Genomic DNA, 18500 nt, shown 5'->3' with positions numbered 1-18500 from the left:
TGAAAATTGTTAGGAAGGAGTGTGTACTATTTGAAATTAGATAATCAGGGAAGGCGTCCCTCAGGAGGGATGTTTAAACTGAAACCTGAATTAAGTGAGGGAAGAAAATACCAGAAAGGGGAAACATTACATTTAAAGGCTCTGAGGCAGGAATAATCCTGAAGGTGTTTGAGGAATAAAAAGTAGGCCAGTAGTAGCCAGCCTCTAAGGTGGCTTTCAATGATTTCTGGCTACTGGTATTTACACCCTTATGAAATTCCCTCCCCTTAAGAGCTGGATGTAGTAACTAGCTTCGAATGAATAAAATGTGGCAGAGGTGATGGAATGTCACTGCCGATGTTCCATTGCAAAAACACAGTGGCTTTGGTCTTGGGTGGTTTTTGCTGTCTTATTTTTGCACTGTGAAGAAAAGTTAACAGGGTGGGCCCAAGACAGCTATCCTTAGAAAGGCCAACTTGTAAGTTTGGCCCTTGGCTAGCATCTGGGAACTTGGCTGGTAAACAGTTCCTCACAGGGCTATAAAACTTTCCCTGACTGATAAGGGTGAATCACTATGCCTAGACAGATTATGCAAACAATATGCTTATGCTGAACCCCTGCTTTCCACCTGGGAGTCTAGAATTTCAGTATACATTAGACAGAGGGTACCTATATGAGCAGCCCCCCAATAAAATCTTCAGGTGCTAAGTCTTCCATGGGCTTTCCTGGGCAAAAATATTGTACACACATTGCTACATTTTCTTTGCTGGGAGAAGTGTGTGATCTGTGTGAGCCCTTATTTAAGGGTAAGAGCATGGGGGTTCCTGCAAATAGATTCCTCCAGACTTTTTCCTTTACAATTCAAACGTGTATCTTTACTCCATTGCTTTGGTAAATTTTAGTCACTTACAACTACATGGTAAGTTCCATGAGTGCTTCTTAGCTCATCTCTGAATGTAGAGGTGGTCTTGGGGACCTCCCACACCCTGGCTCTGATGAAGCGAGCAAACAAAACCAAAAAACCACTTTCATGGGACTATGACAACTTTTGATTTTGGGGGGGTGGTATTTTCTTTTCTTTTCTAAAGATTATTTATTTATTTGACACAGAGAGAGAGAGAGAGATTACAAGTAGGCAGAGAGGCAGGCAGAGAGAGACGGGGAAGCAGGCTTCCCCGCTGAGCAGAGAGCCTGACACGGGGCTTGATTCCAGGACCCTGAGATCATGACCTGAGCTAAAGCAGAGGCTTTAACCCACTGAGCCACCCAGGTGCCCCTGTTTTTTGTATTTTCTATCAGTTATCTTTTCTATTCTTGGCTAAAGATATTTGTCTGAATCTTAGATTCTGACCAACACACTAACATTCTTGATTCAAATATAATTAAAAATTTAAATGAAATTTAATTGAAATGTAAATTTTAAAATATTGATCTATAATGCTTTATATTAAAAACTCTGTGCCTTTTTGAAATGGAGATGAAGATAATTAATTTTGCTTTTCCTCTCCTGTCAGTTTGGGACTAGAACAGAAGGGGAAAGTGCTGCCTGTGTTCCTAGGACCAGACGGAATATCTTTACACTCATATTGAAAAAGAAACAAAGATGGGCAGTTCAAAAGCATTAAATCACACATCATTCATTCATTCATTCAACAGATGTACTGAGTATATTCAAGGTCAGGGGCTCTTCTTGGTGTTGGGGTACAGCTGTGAACAATTTATATATGGTTTGCAGAGCTTTCTTTGCATGGGCTATGTGTGTGTCACATAATTAATAAATATCAGGTAATAATAAGTGCTATTATTAAAATAAAACAAGATGATATGATTAGAAGGTGAGACTGGAAGGGTAGAAGATGGCCACTTTTGGTTGAGTCGTCTTTCACATATCAGATTTACTTCAGAAGAAAATTGATCTATGGTGTTTTGTTTGTTTTTTTTTTTTAAAGATTTTATTTATTTATTTGACAGAGAGAAATCACAAGTAGGCAGAGAGGCAGGCAGAGAGAGAGGAGGAAGCAGGCTCCCTGCTGAGCAGAAAGCCCGATGTGGGGCTTGAACCCAGGACCTGGGATCATGACCTGAGCCGAAGGCAGCGGCTTAACCCACTGAGCCACCCAGGCGCCCCGATCTATGGTGTTTTAAATATTTTAACATTAACTGCCAATTTTTAATATTTGGGAGATTTCACATTAAATCTAAATTTTTACTTTCTCTTGAAAAATCAGAAGATATAATTATGCTGGGTGGATATTTCTGCATGACAATAGTAACCCTTTCAATGGGAAACATCTTTCCTCTTCTTCATAATTCCCCCTTTCCTAACGGAGCTGCTGCTCTCATTTGCAATACCTGCTTACTTCTAAATTCTGAAAAATTTTCAAACCCTAGGCCAGTAAAAGAACAGGTGCCAGGAAATTGTATGAAGTGGATCCAAAGCATCTAGAGAGCCATGAGTAAAACAGCAGTGGGGAGCAGGCCTAGACACCTATGTATGTGGCCATCTGAGATCACTTTTTTGCCTGGTCCCACCATGGGCTTGTAATGGTATATAGGGTCTGTTTTTTTTTTTTTTTTTTTTAAAGCATGAAGAGTAGACCAGAGAGTTTAATAAAATGGAAAAAAGAATGAACTAGTGGTCAGGGACTGCTGCTATATGGCTATATAATTTTACATGTTTTTAATACGATTATATGTTTTCCTAAAAATGGGAAAAATAAGATATTTAACCACTATTTTTTCCACTCAGAACTCCTATTTTTTAGGCTTTCTCAAATGTCGATGTCATTGGAATGGCAATAGGCATCTTGAGAATCTAGCTAAGGAAAGCTGAGTTGGAAACGGACCACTTTAACTACAATTTGGAAAGTCATTTTTGAATGTTTCAGCAAAACTACCCAGAAATGATAGACTTCTGATATGAAAATATACAAAGTTATCTTCTTTTGTCAGCTTTAAGTTGATTAAAGAGCTGATAAAAAGTCATACAAATTTAATGTGATATGAAACAAAGGGGGTAAAGAAGAGCAACGAAACCAATGGAAATTATTCTGACATCGAGAGGCAAACAGTAACAAGAAGTTTTTGAGCCCAACAAAGACAATAACTTGTTAATGAAAAAGAAGAAAAAAAGAAGACTCTTGGATTGTTTGATACTCTGTTAAGAGAAGTTGATCACATGGAGAAAGGTTGACATTTCTCATTTACTTGATATGTCTGTGGTCATTACTGCCTGTCAGTTTCAAATCACCCTTTTTTTCTGCTCTTTGAAAAATGGATGTAGGCCCTAAAATGGGTTTTCTTTCCTAGCTCGCACTGAGGCTAGAGGGTACTGTCAGTAGAGGGTGCTGGAGACACAATGCAGGAGGAAAAAAGAGTTTTGCCTCTGAATTCTGGCGTGCTTTGGCCGGTTCCTGCCGCACACAAGACTCCTCACAGCTTCTCCAGCCCCAGATTCCTGCAGTGCATGGTTTCTCCAGCATCCAGTCCTACAGCGCTTGAAGCTTCTCCAGCACCCAATTCCTGCTGTGCGCCGCAGCCCGAGGCGTCCCCTCGAAAGCCGCTTCCCAACACTCGGTAAGCGGATATCCAGCTAGTTCCACTAGGGGGCACCACAGCAACTTCTCTGCTATTCAGTTAGTCACAGACAATGCACCTCAGCCTTGACTGAGGGTGACGGCGCTTGGCATGCTCTCTATCTGAGCCCTGAAAGTAGTAGCTGCCTCTATTATTTGCTATTTCTATATTCCATATTCCTTTTATGTGTTTTTATTAAACCTTTCCTATCAAATTACCGTGTGTTTTTTCTCTCCTGGTTGGACCCAGACTGATAAAACATGAAATGTTGATATCTATGAAAATAACACAAAACTCGTTTTACACAACTACAATGAGAAGTTGATGATAAAGTAGTTAATGGCTGTCTATTTTTTTTTTTAAGTTGTCCTGTGGGTTTGTTTTTAAGATTTGAGAGAGACAGTGAGCAAGCAGGGGGAGGAGTGGAGAGAGAGCGAGAAGCAGAGGAAGACCCAAACTACCCGTAGAGCAAAGATCCCAAGCGGTGGTGGGGGGATCATGACCTGAGCCAGAAAGCTGATGCTTAACTAACCGAGCCACCCAGGCACCCCAGCTATCATCAATTTAAAGAGTATAAAATGGGTGGCTCAGTGGGTTAAGCCTCTGCCTTCGTCTCAGGTCATGATCCCAGGATCCTGGGGTCAAGCCCTGCATGGGGCTCTCTGCTCTGCGGGGACCCTGCTTCCCCCTCTCTCTCTGCCTGCCTCTCTGGCTACTTGTGATCTCTGTCTGTCAAATAAATAAATAAAATCTTTAAAAAAAAATAAAGCTTATAAAATGAAACATTACTCAAGAAAACTTAAATGCCTGGGGGCACCTGGGTGGCTCAGTGGGTTAAGCATCTGCCTTGGGCTCAGATCATGATCCCTGGGTCCTGGGATCATCCCTGCATGGGACTCCCTGCTCAGTAGCGAGCCTGCATCTCCCTTTCCTGCTCCCCCTGCTCATGCTTTCTCTCTCTCTGTCAAATAAATAAAATCTTTAAAAAAAAGCAAAAACAAAACCAAAAAACCTTAAATGCCCTGAGAAGCTTGCAGTTCATACATGAAAGAGGTTTTTTCAAATTGGACAATCCTAAAATTGTACAAAATCTTACTAATAAGGATTATGAAACTGAAAAAAAATTTTCTAAACTATAACAAAACAAACTTTGGTCACCCATGTTGGAGAAAAGATCAAATTACCTTTTGATTCTCTCCAGTTGAAAGATGGCTCAGTCATTTGAGCTTCTAACTCTTGGTTTCTGCTCAAGTCACAATCTGGGGGTCCTGGGATTGAACCCCGTGTCGGCCTTTGCACTTAGCATGGAGTCTGCTTGCCCCTTTTCCTCTGCTCCTCTCCTTGCTCTCTCTCTCTCTCATAAATAAATAAAATCCTTTTTTTTTAAAAGAAAATATTATGACATTATCATTTGGAGAGGTGATTAAGAAGTATGTAGTTAAAAAAGTTAGGAAAGAATAACAGTTATGTCAAGCAGATGGTTAATAAGGTTATTTCGATATTTTTTGGATTTTGTAGTATTTGTGGTATTTATCAACTTTTTAAAGTTTATAATATATTGTGTTTTTTTCTCATTAAAAGTAGCTATTTGGGGGGACGCCTGGGTGGCTCAGTTGGTTAAGCGGCTGCCTTCGGCTCAGGTCATGATCCCAGCATCCTGGGATCGAGTCCCACATCGGGCTCCTTGCTCAGCGGGGAGCCTGCTTCTCCCTCTGCCTCTGCCTACCACTCTGTCTGCCTATGCTCATGCTCGCTCCCTCTCTCTCTCTCTCTCTCTCTCTAACAAATAAATAAATAAAATCTTTAAAAAAAAAAAAAGTAGCTATTTGGGGCGCCTGGGTGGCTCAGTGGGTTAAGCCGCTGCCTTCGGCTCAGGTCATGATCTCAGGGTCCTGGGATGGAGCCCCGCATCGGGCTCTCTGCTGGGCGGGGAGCCTGTTTCCTCCTCTCTCTCTGCCTGCCTCTCTGCCTGCTTGTGATCTCTCTCTGTCAAATAAATTAATAAAATCTTTAAAAATAAATAAATAAAAAGAAAAAAAATGTAGCTATTTGCTTGTAAAACTTATTTCATTCATACTTATGTACTCTTCTTCTTAAAGAAGCTCCCCCAGTTGTATAAGGTTTTCCACTAGCCTGGATTTGGTCCAACTAGCTCTCCTTTCCTCATCTGCATACTGAGGAGGTTTGTTTGGACAGGAGTCCTCTAGGAGATGCTTATCCCTACCCTCTTGAGATATTGTATTAATAGGTGATTTGTACCTAAGAATAGCATGAGACAGGAGAAAAAGTTGATGAATTTAAGTTCTCAAATTCTAAAATCTTACTGACTTATTCTCTGTAGAAATGTTCTCACCAAATACACAGGAGGACAAAAGAAAAAGATGAAATTTCCCCAGGGTATTGAGGAGGTTCAACTTTTGCTCACATGTTAAGCACAGGAGGGACAGGGCTGTGCCATGTGATAGTATGTTGAGACCACCATCCTCCCCCTCCCACCCCACAAGAAACAGGAAAAAACTTTAAATGTCTGACCATATAGACTTTTCTGATGTCTGAAATTTGAGAGATCAGAAAATATCATTATCAAAAAGATAAAACTTGTATTTCTGCAATGAATAATAAAGCTACAGATAAGCAAAATAGAAATACTCTCAGGGAATGTAACCTATTAATTCAAATTCACACCAAATTGTCAAATGGCTGCAATTATATCCTTTTGTCTAGTTTTTTTAAACTTTATTGAGAAATAATTTACAAATATAATTGTATGTATTTGAGGAATGTGATGACTGGATATACATAGACACTTGTAGAATGGTTACCAAGATCTAGATAATAAATCACATAAAGTATTTAATTTTGTGTATGTAATAAAAATGCTTAAGATGTACTCTCAGCAACTTTCAAGTTTACAATACCCTATTAACTATAATCACCATGCTGTATATTATATTCTACAAATTTGTACCTTTGACCTTTATCACCTTATCTCTCTTTCCCTGGAGCCCCTGGCAACCAACATTCTATTCAGTTTCTAGGAAATTAGCTTTAATTGGTTGAGGAAAGGAAAATGAGACAAAGATTGAAGTAAAAAGGGGCAGTAAGGCCACTGGAGATGAACCATTTCCACAACCAAGTTCTGTCTGAAGCCTGATTGGAGAAGCTGGCTAAAGCATAGGGAATATTTTTAATAAGAAAAATACGCATAAAATTCATTGTGGACAGAAATAGTCATAAATATGCAAAGGGAAAAAGAAATCCATCTGGAAATGCTCATTGCCAGCTCTCTAAGGAACAGGAGATGGAAAATTATAATGAGCTTGCCACAAAGCTTCCCTGACTCGAAGACGTGACTTTTCTGAGTTCTTTCATATTTAATTGTATCTACGGTAGTATTTCAGGGGGATCTTTATTCCTTATTTCTACTTATAGGGAGGTAAACTGGCTGCATTTTCTTTTTAGGAGAATGCATGTTTTGTTTTTTTGTCATTTTTAAGAAAAGAAATGTATTGTAATGCTTGTCCCTTCTTATATTTGACAAGTGTTTTTATATGGACAATAGATCTTTATGGGGAAAATGTCTAATAATGGGAAATTGAGTCAATATCTCATATTTTTATAATTATAGAAAGATTCCAAGTTATCATATGTGAATCTTCTCCTGCAACTATACTTTGAGAGAAGTTGCATGTAAGTGATAAAACAGAAGGGCCAATATTTCATTTTAAGTTTATCTGACTGTATCATTTTATAGCTGGGGAGAGCTGAAGCACCATCTGCTGTTAAGTGCAAGGAAGTTGAGGCCCACAAAGTTTAATCATTAGTAGCAAAGCTGAAACTAGGCTTTATATTAATATATGCTTAGTCCAGGGGTCTTTTCACCACATCAAGTTACTTCCTGTATTTGCCTCATTATACAAATGAGAATAATAATCAGATATTACAAATGATTTAATGACTTCCACAATAGAAATGTATAAAGGTTGTTCTTTAGGAAGAAGCAAATGATCCCAGAAGGAGTGTCTGAGATGCAAGACAAATGGCAAGCAAAGAAACTGGTAAACATCTAGAAATATTTAAATATTGTCTGTGAAAAACAAATATTATCTAATTTGTAGAGGTTTTTTTAAAGGGTAAAATAATGGACAAAATATCCTTAAATTCAGGAGGGAAGTGATCAGAGTTATGGTGTTCTAAGGTTCTTCCAAATCATAATCATACTACAATGACTAAAACCAGGAAATTCACACTGATATAATACTATAATTCACAGACTTTATTCAATTTTTACTAATTGTGTCGCTAATGTACTTTTCTAGTCCAGGATCACACGTTAGATGGGTAGGCTTGTGACTGCTTCAACCAAGAGAGTAAACAGAAGTGATGCTATGTGACAAGGGGAAGAAACATAGATCCCACCTCTCAATGGTAAGTGTTTAAAGAATCTACACCTATATTTTTAAACTATCCCAAAGAAAAAAGACCCAAGAATTGCTAAGACACTCCTGAAAAAAGAACAACAGGCTTCCTACCAGGGAGCCTGCTTCTCCCTCTGCCTGCTGCTCCCCCTGCTTGTGTGTGCGCTCTCTCTCTCTCTCTCTCTGACAAACGAATAAATAAAATCTTTAAAAGGAAAAATGAGACAGCATTTCAAATATGGTAAAGATTCTAAATATGAACTAGTAGTTTCTAGAAATTGTTTTGAATTTCTTTCTCTTTCCTTTCTTCTCTCCTTTTTTCTTTCCCTTTCTTTCCTTCCTTTCTTCCTTCTTAATCAGCAAAAGACTCTCTGAATTACTACAACTAGAAATGATCTGCTTCTCTAGCCACTATAGTATGTAGGCACTTGAAACGTGCTCGTGTTCTTTTATTGAATAAATACACTTCTCTCACCTACCTACCAGATCAAATGCAGTGGTAATGAGTTCTGCTGGAGCATAATTTTCAAAAATGGCTCCTTTACAACAAAATTTTAAAGGTAAAATATTGATAGGACAAAAGGATCACTTCTGTGCCATTCTTGCATTCGCCACCACACTTCAACAATACCTTGGCCATAATAGACCACTTCATAACTTCATGAAATAGGTCATCACAGACTTAGAGTTGATATGTTGAGAAATAGTTACCATGTGGAGCTGAGTGGCATAGCCCAGGGTGTTTAATCCCTGCACCTGGGCAACTTTAAAATGAGGGACAGTGGTATTAAGAAAAAAATATCCAAAATTTAGAAATAAGTTAAAGGAAAAGGAGCATGTTCTTTTAATATTAAACATTTTAACAAAGCCATGCAAGGATTACTTAAGTACCAATCCTTGACTCACCATCTAGCACTTATTTTAAAACCCTGATTTTGTGAAGTCACGTCTTAACTTACAGATTTTTTTTCCTCTGGGACAGATGTAAACGATTTCTGTCTAGTGGAACAATTATCCCAAACTTATGGTTTTATTGCCTCGTAGGATATTAACCAGTTTTATAGCTAACCCAACAATCTTATTCTAATATTCTTTTTCTCAATGTCTTTAAATGCCCATTTACTTAAGTGGTCTTTGAATCAGCTTTCCCATTTTACTGCTTCCTTCACTAATGATTGAACAAATCTCTGACACATGCCCATACTATGTATGAAAGGCATGGTTTTAAATTTTTGAAAATTGTACTTTGCCCAAGCAAACTACAGAGATGGAAGCCTTGTTTTCTGATAAGAATACTGAATCTGGGGAATACAGCCTGGACTCCCATTATTTCCTACCCAAATCACAGGTCTCCATGTTGAAGCAAGTGCAGCCCCATCTGCTCAAGATGGCCAAGAAGTCCCACCAACCTAGAAGAATTCATGTAAGTCAGTAGTGCATCTAGGAGGAGAGCAAAGGTACCAAGCAGTGGAATTAGTGGCACTCTACACTCTTCAGAATAGAGTGCAGGGGAGAGGGACGAACCAAAGGGGGAAAGGAAGCAGAAAAAAAAAAAAAAATGGAGAAGAAGGAGAAAGAAAACAAAGTAGGGAAACAAGGCCTAGGGATGGTGCAAATGACGGGATTTCAAGCTCCTTAGAGAGAATTTTGAAAAACCCTGGACATGGACATTATAAGACTCAATAAGAGTAAATCTCTAGTTTACTTAGGTGAGCCAACAAAAATAAGGAGAGGCATAAAAGAAGGGGATTTCACAAATATGACTGCAGTTAAAGAAATGCCAGAAATGTGTTATTAGTTGAACACACATTCAAATGATTTGTTAATCCAGATATAACTTTATCCACACCATGTACACTCAGTATTAATCTTTTTCAGGACTCATTCTCTCTCCCCGCAGCAATTCAAAAATAGTTCAAAATATTTAGGAAAATTATGTTATCAAAACAAAGCAAAACCTGAATCAGAGTGAATCATAGCAGTTATCTAGTCACTAAACCGATGCTAGACAAGGACTGATGATGAGTTTGCTTGCCTGCAGGGAAGGGAGGGAAGAAAGCAGAAGGGAGGGAAGAAAGCAGAAGGCATCAGAAGGTGAGGCAGGCGCTGAACTTGTTTCTCCCCAGCACATTCTCCCAAACTGGTGAAAACCAGTTCAGTTTTAATGTGACAGAAATCACTGCTCCTCAGACCATGATGAAAAAAATGTTGGAGGGAACAGTGTAAACACCAGGAAAGAAAAGAGCCCAAGGGAAGACCCTTCTTTATGATGTTCACCCCCACATGTCTGCACAAGCTATGCTCCCTCTGATGATGGATCCTTAGTAAGTATTGGCTTACTAGTGGGTAAAAAGGGAAACTGTATATAAAAGAACTGATGCTCCAAAAGAAATGTTCAACTGGCTTAAAAAAAAAAAAAAGACTACCCCTCCCCCACCAAAAAAACTGAACAGTATTTCAAAGGTGTTATTCAATGCACTTAAGTCAGTAAAGGGATAGAAATCAAACCTAGGCAAGACCTTTGTCTGCAAAAGAATGCCCCTGGTATCACTGAATTCAATACTCAGATAATAAAATTTCCATTTGATAAACATTTTTCTATATAAGAGGCAGTTCTAATTCTATTTGAGGAATATAGATTGTTGATGAAATTCACAGACCATTATCTCTTCTCCTTATTTAAAGGATTCAGATTCCCCCAGCTTATAAAGCATCCAGTACAGTCTTTTATAATCCTCAGGATAATCCTGGGGGGGGGGGGGTTAAGGGGTGGGGAGAGCATGGCCTCTGAACAGGCAGAATTGCTTTTATTGTTCTTTGTTGTCATGATGGGAATTATGTGTTCAGCTCCAAATGCTGAATTCACGAAAACAATGTTTTTCTCCCTCACTAGGAATAAGACAAACTATTAAATCATTATTTCCTTTCGAGCTAAGGGTCCTTATTGTCCTGACCAACTAAATGAACCATGCAGTATCTACTTGGAAAAAATGTGTGGCAGAAGTGTGAGTGGTTAAATGTCACAGAAACTGGGCTCTAAAAGCTCACAGCTGAATGCATAGTCACTGCAGTTCACCGCTGGCATCTGTTGCCATTCAGCCCAATGTTAAGGGGCTACCCCTGGGAGTTAGCTGATGCTTTCTGAATAACTCACTTCTAAAATGACCTAAGAAGTGAAGCAATATTTATTTGCCAGCATGAATTATGATGCTGGCAAAAGTCATGAATCCATGTTGTTAAACCAATGCGGATTTACTCTAGCTTTGCATCACTCAGATTAACATCAGGGATAAAAGGGCAAGCTACTGTCAAGGGCCAGATACCAAGAGCTTTGGCCAGAATTAAAGACAAAAGGCACCTGGCTGGCTCAGTGGGTAGAGCATGTGACTCTTGATCTCAGGGTCATGTGTTCAAGCCTCATGTTGAATGTAGAGATTATTTTTTAAAAAATGAAAAAAGAAAGAAAAAAAGAAAAGGAAAAAAGGCAATAGGTAATCATCTCGGTGGAGAGCTGCCTTGGTCAGCACCACTTATCCAAAGGGTCCATTCACATGAAAAAGAAGGGTTTTTGGAATCCCACAGGTTTCTTGCCTCCTGACTTTAGTTGGCTCACCTAAGTGAATTGTTTGTTTTCTCATATTGTGCTTGGACTCTCTCATCCAATGATGTAAACTTTGCTTCCTTTTTTTTTTTTCTCACATAATACAGGAGAGGCTCTCAATTTCCCCTTCCTGCCTAACAGGCGTGGTCCACATCTCATATCCTTCTCTTTTGCAAAATGACATTTGGCCAAGGGAAAACACATCAGGAGCTATTTCTTAAATCTTTATTGCACTGAGTATTTAAATCTTTATTGCACAGTTCTAGATGACTGTTCTGTGCCCAAACAGCAAAGAGATGGGCTTAAGAGTTTCCAATGAAATTTGCTATTTACAGCTAGGTTGGGGGAGGAGTTGTGGCTCACAGTCAATGTCAGGAAATAGGGAGTGTAATTTAATCTGTGCCTCCTCCTTCCTTAACTTGCTGCTGGGTGGTGTCCCACTTTGAACTCAAATGGAATTCAGACGTTTCAGGGCTCTTCTAGTGAGCAACAAGGATGGGGCTTCAAGAATTTGCAAGAGGAGGAGCCCTCTGGAGAAAATCATTCCCAGAGAAAAGGAATAAACATCACAGATGTAGAAAGGGCGCTAAAGCTATTCCAAGTACTACATGGTGTCCTCAACCCAGTCTTGCCCATCAGATTAGGCACCAAGACTCACCTTCCACCTAGGATGTGGGAATGGCTAGTAGAGAAAACACTCTAAGTAAAAACTATTTGTTCTCAAAAATTTTGTGAGACAGCAGGACTGTATGGGACATCTTTAAAAGGAGAGCCAATTTCCACACACTATTGGCACCTAGAGGGCTTCACTCTATTAGAAGCATCAAGGAATACAGTATTGCCCAGCAGGCATAGCCAGTGGAAGTGAGGGCAGGGTCTCACAGATGGACTCCCTCTAGAGAAGGAGCTTGACATGCTCAGTAGAGGTGAGAGGAGGAAAGAAAATGGCTGTTTCTGTAATTTAACTGACCAGCATTGTTTGGAGAGACACATGGGGGACCTTCATAAATACTTGGTTTGAGAGGATCCCTTACAGAACACTGAGATCTTGTAATAGCAGGTGGGAGCAAGAGCCAGTGAAACCAGGGGGCCAGATGATTCTTTTCCTAAGTGTGGTTTTACTTTGCAGGGAATAACCAAGTGAACAGACTCTTAACTGTTTTTCTTTCAAAGGACAGATGGAGATCCATGTTGCTCAGGCCTAACTCCTGACGTGCTTTGGCACCAGGAGTAAAAAACTGGAATGTTCTGCTTGCTTCTGGGGTGCTGCTGACCCACTGAAGATGTCACTGAGAACATTGCCACTGAGAACAACTGATAATTTTAGCACTCTGCTGAAGGAATTAATCTACACTTATTAGTTATGGAGTAGTGTTGAAAAATTGTTTTAACATTTAATTTCTGTAGCTCTCTATATGTTTATTCTTTCGAGAAACTTGGTTCATCTTTGGTGTTCATTGAGAGCATCTTCTAAGAGCTCGTATCTGGATCAATTCTCATATTTGTCTTCTATTGTATTTTGTGTATTTTATATTGAAATCATTGGTTTATATTCCTGTCTTTCTTGGTGCAGCTATAGGCTCTTCATGGAACTTACAGGGACAGGGATTGTATCAGACATTTTAATTATTTGAACTGAACTCTTCATAACCCTCATCATTGTCAGAGTAAGCTCTGCCCCCAAAAAAACTCATCAAGTTTTTCTGTGAATGTCCTACAACATGGCTAAGACTGGTAGTTATCACCAAACAATACTTCCCGTTCTTTTAAGAGTAACAAAAATCTTAGGTGGGCATAAAACAATACAGTAAATACATTTCTCAGATTCTATTGTAGCTAGATGAGGTCTTGCAATGAGGTTTTGGCACTGTATTGTGAGCAAAGTGTGGACTCTCCCTCCCAGTTTGTGCCAGGAAAGAGGAGAATACTTTCTTACCTCCACATTCTGCATTTTACTATTTGGATGAGGGATATAGTGATGAACTATCTCCACCCTTAAAGACAAAGACCCTCCTCTAGACATGGTAGAAAAAACAGGTAAGAGGATTCTGGGACCTCACAACACAGTTATCATAATAGTCCTGGACTGCTCACTCCTAAACTATGTATTATATGAGGGAAAAATAAACTTCTATCTCATTCAAATCACTGAATAACCACTTTGGTGTGTGGTATACATTAATATATTTATTCCATGGAACCAGCTAGTGTTCTTATTTGTCATACCTTACAAATGCTCTTCTTGGCACAAAACAAGAAGTTTAGTATCTAAATAACCACACTGGGGCACCTGGGTGGCACAGTTGGTTAAATGTCTGACTCTTCATCTCAGATCAGGTTGTGATCTCAGGGTGGTGAGATTGAGCCCTGTGTAGTGCTCCATGCTCAAGAGAGTCTGCTTGAGATTCTCTCTCTCTCCCTCTGACCCCTCCCACTTGTGCTCTCTCTCTCTCTCAAATAATTTTTTTTAAACGACCATATTAAGTCAGTAGATGATACGTGAAACTGTCAGGATGTCTTTTATAAAATTTTTTTTATCAAATTTTAAGATTTAAATCCTATAATTGTGAAGTGAGAGAAAAACCTCTCCTTTTAACATTTCCACAGGCTATTTGTCTATCACATAAATATTCATTGGTCCAACTCCAAAGAGGTGGAAGTCAAATGTTCTAGTTCCTGTCCTTTTATTGCCCTCAGGCCACTCAAGTATGGCTGCCTTCTTACTTTCAACATGCTTACTCTGAAACTCATAGATCACATGCTGAACTCTGATCAACTGTAATGAGAAACAAACTTTAGTTTTTGTCATAGTCACCTCTTTCACTCCTTTCTCATTACTTTATGCTCTTCTTTTGCTCCTAAACCTTCTATCACCCACCCTTCAATTATTTCCCATCACCCACGCCACCATTGCCTTGTTCCAGAAAAACTTGCTCACAGTATCCCTAAGAGATTTTATAGCTCCAACCAATTCTGAGACCCCCTGCTTATCCAAGACACTTTCCATGTACTGGTGGTTCCACCTGTAGGTCCTCTACAGCCTGGCCACAGTGCCAGCTATGTAGGGTGGGGCAGAGTGGTTGTTCCCTGAAGGACAAGGAGGATCTTATCCTGAGGTAATAAACATTCATGAAACTGAGGGACATGTTTGATAGAAAGTCCTTTAGACAGAGCAGAAAGTCAAAGGCCTAGAGCATTTGAGGTGACATCATAAAAAGTTAACAGAGCTGAAAAATTAAAAAAAAAAAGAATGAAAACAATTCAAATTGAAGTCGGAATCAGGGTTCTCATGTTTGAGACCATTCCAAGTTGCTTGGTGGAAAGTGATTAAATCTATACTTTGTTGGTTTTGGTTTTGAACCTAAGGTAGCAAGAACTTACTTAATCATGGCATACTGCTATCATCAGTCTGGGCAAGTGCCCCCTCTTATTTCATTTTGTTTCATTTTCCTCTTTAATTGTTGATTCCCACCCTTGTTCCCCTCACCAGCATAAGAATCTACCCTAAAGTACAAACAATATATGTCCTTATATATGTCTATACCTTGTAAAATATATAGCATTATTTTGCATATTTGTAATTTGTAAATTCCAAATTAAATTAAGTAATTATGTGAAAGAACTAACTAGAACCCAGAGTTCCACATGATTTAGATAAGACCCCCATTCTCCCGACCTTTACAGTTTCATTGTCAATAGTGAGTATGTCCTGAATATGCCCAAAGGAAGACAGCACCCTGTGCTCCAGGAATGAAGCCGAGTTCCAGAGTCCTATGCATTTGAAAAGATTCCCACTCATTACCTCACCACACTCACTACAGTCTACCTATATAGATAGACCAACAGAGCTAATCCCACATACCTGTGAGGTTTTTTCTCTGGCCTACATAACTTTTTCCACCGGGCTTGGAGGTGTCTAAGAATGTTCATGTCAAGAATTGTAAGAGACTAAGATTTTACCCGACTTACATTACAGGAGAGGAGCCCTGAGCTTAGGCAACACAAATCTTTTAAAATGGATAAGAAGCCTTCCTGATCTTTGCCATATAGGGAGACATTATTTTCATTATAATGGACAGTAAACAAACCTGTCTTTTGTTATCAGTCTTCCAAAACTGTTCACAATAAGAACATCCTTGAGGGATGCCTGGGTGGCTCAGTCGTTAAGTGTCTGCCTTCAGCTCAGGTCACGATCTCAAGGTCCTGGGAATGAGTACTGCATCAGGCTCCTGCTCAATAGGGAGCTTGCCTTTCCTTCTGCCCTCCCCCACTGCTTCTGTGCATTCTTTCTCTCTCTCTCAACTAAATAAATAAAATCTTTAAAAAAAAAAAAAAAAGGGCGCCTGGGTGGCTCAGTGGGTTAAGGCCTCTGCCTTCGGCTCAGGTCATGATCCCAGGGTCCTGAAATCAAGCCCCACATCGGGCTCTCTGCTCAGCGAGGAGCCTGCTTCCTCCTCTCTCTCTGCCTGCCTCTGCCTACTTGTGATTTCTCTCTGTCAAATAAATAAATAAAATCTTTAAAAAAAAAAAAAAACATCCTTGAAAAGATAGTCCAGAACAAAAGCAGTCTGCTCACAAGATATGCAAAATTGAAGAGATGCTTGGAGATTGTCTTCCAAACCTCCTTCTATGCAATTTTCTCTTTCATTCTTAAATACTCCTCTATGAAGCTTATAATATCAGATAACCCATTCTTTTTTTTTTTTTAACAAAATTGCTTTGTTTTTGTTTTTGTTTTTAAAGATTTTTATTTATTTATTTGACAGAGAGAAATCACAAGTAGGCAGTGGCAGGCAGAGAGAGAGGAGGAAGCAGGCTCCCCGCTGAGCAGAGAGCCCGATGTGGGGCTCGATCCCAGGACCCTGGGATCATGACCTGAGCCGAAGGCAGAGGCTTTAACCCACTGAGCCACCCAGGCGCCCCCAGATAACCCATTCTTATTGCAATCATTTACAAACCTCTCATTTTCTGAAGATTTCTGAAGAAACCAGTGTATTGATGATCCTTCACTACAGTGGCCTTTTGGTTCCATGACTTCTCCTTCAATGATCTAAACCTCTATTTTCTGATTATTTTTGAAGTTGAAATGAATATCATTTCATATGTTCATTGTTAGTGTCTTCCTTTTTTTCTTTTTTTTTAAGATTTCATTTATTTATTTGTCAGAGAGAAAGGGAGAACACAAGCAGGGGGAACAGCAGGTGGAGAGAGAAACAGACTTCCCGCTAAGCAAGGAGCCCGATGTGAGACTCAATCCCAGGATCCTGAGATCATGACCTGAGCCGAAGGCAGACACTTAACTGACTGAGCCACCCAGGTGTTCCTTAGTGTCTCCCCTTATGCAAATGCCATCTGCATATCCTTCACCCATTTTTCTCTTGGATTTACCATTTTCTTCTCTCTCTCTCTCTCTTTTTAAGATTTTATTTATTTATTTGACTAGAGAGATAGCATGACATTCCAAGCAGTGGGACTGACAGGCAGAGGGCGAAGCAGGCTCCTGGCTGAGCAAGAAGCCTGATGTAGGACTTGACATCAGGACCGTGGGATCATGACGTGAACTGAATGAAGGCAGATGCTTAACCGACTGAGCCACCCAGGCATCCTGCGTTTACCATTTTCTTATAATTAGCAAGATGTCTTCCTCATTGTAGATATTTATCCCTTATTGACCTTATTTCAAATATCCTTTTCCAATCTGTGATCTGTATATGAACTCTCCCTATTATATCTTTCAATGAAGCAAACAAAGTCTTTAATTCTAATGTATTTTCCATCCATTTCTTTTTTATCTTAGAGTTTGTGCTTTGGGGAGTTGGTTTAAGAAGTTCTTCCAGGGGCGCCTGGGTGGCTCAGTGAGTTAAAGCCTCTGCCTTCAGCTCAGGTCATGATCTCAGGGTCCTGGGATCGAGCCCCACATTGGGCCCTCTGCTCAGCAGGGAGCCTGCTTCCACCACTCTCTCTCTGCCTGCCTCTCTGCCTACTTGTGATCTCTGCCTCTCAAATAAATAAATAAAATCTTTAAAAAAAAAGTTCTTCCACACCCCAAAGTCAGACAAATAATCTGTGTATCTCTTTTTTACCTTTATCATTAACCTTTCAAATTTACATTGTCCATTTAGAACTTTAATCCAACTAAATTTCACCCTCTCAGGGGATATAAACAAATATAGATATATAAAATATTTGTGATATTAAAATTTCATTGGAAAGGGTAGAAAATTAGGGGAAAGGGTCTTAAAAAGTTTTTTTTTAAGTTTCTTAAGTAGACAACAATGCAAAAAGGGTTGAGAAACACTGCTATAAGCTAAGAATCCAGTATTACTTTTCTCTATGAGACTTTCCTAATATCATCTGTTAAATGTTTTATCAATCCTTTCTCCATCTGCACATATCAGTTGTCTGATACCTGCAGTGAGCCACTTCTGATCCTTTTTCAAAATCACTTTAAATTTTCATAATATATTTAGTCTTCTTACACATCGCAGAATAAGTGTCTTGAATTCATTTTTTTAAAGACCTACTACAAAAAGTCCTACTAGAATTTTCATTGGGATTGAATTAAATTTACAAATTAGTTTTGGAAAACTGACATTTTACCCTGTTGTCATCCATTCCATGACCATGGTATAACACTCCATTTATTTTTTATTTTTTTTTAAAGATTTTATTTATCCATTTGACAGACAGAGATTACAAGTAGGCAGAGAGGCAGTCAGAGAGAAGAGGAAGCAGGATCCCCGCTGAACAGAGAGCCCGATGCGGGGTTTGATCCCAGGACCCTGGGATCATGACCTGAGCTGAAGGCAGAGGCTTTAATCCACTGGGGCACCCAGGTGCCCCAACACTCCATTTATTTAAGACCTTTATGCCCTTAACAAATTTAAAACTTCTTCTCCATAGAAATCATATACATTGTTTATTCA

General features: G+C 39.4%; 1 long non-coding RNA gene and 1 pseudogene across 1 annotated transcript; one reads left to right on the top strand and one right to left on the bottom strand.

The window, feature by feature from the left end:
• Nucleotides 1-7883: 7883 nt before the first annotated feature.
• Nucleotides 7884-13739, top strand: LOC125107726 (uncharacterized). Its single transcript, XR_007129643.1, has 3 exons — nt 7884-7983; nt 9322-9396; nt 12748-13739. It is a non-coding gene; the product is annotated as an uncharacterized LOC125107726 (long non-coding RNA).
• Nucleotides 13740-14182: 443 nt separating this feature from the next.
• LOC125106983 (14-3-3 protein theta-like) overlaps nt 14183-18500 on the bottom strand; it is a 33868-nt pseudogene continuing 29550 nt past the window's right edge.

The sequence above is a fragment of the Lutra lutra genome, chromosome 8 (genome assembly GCF_902655055.1).
Source record: "Lutra lutra chromosome 8, mLutLut1.2, whole genome shotgun sequence".
Taxonomy (NCBI): domain Eukaryota; kingdom Metazoa; phylum Chordata; class Mammalia; order Carnivora; family Mustelidae; genus Lutra; species Lutra lutra.
This window is presented reverse-complemented; position numbering and strand designations above follow the sequence as displayed.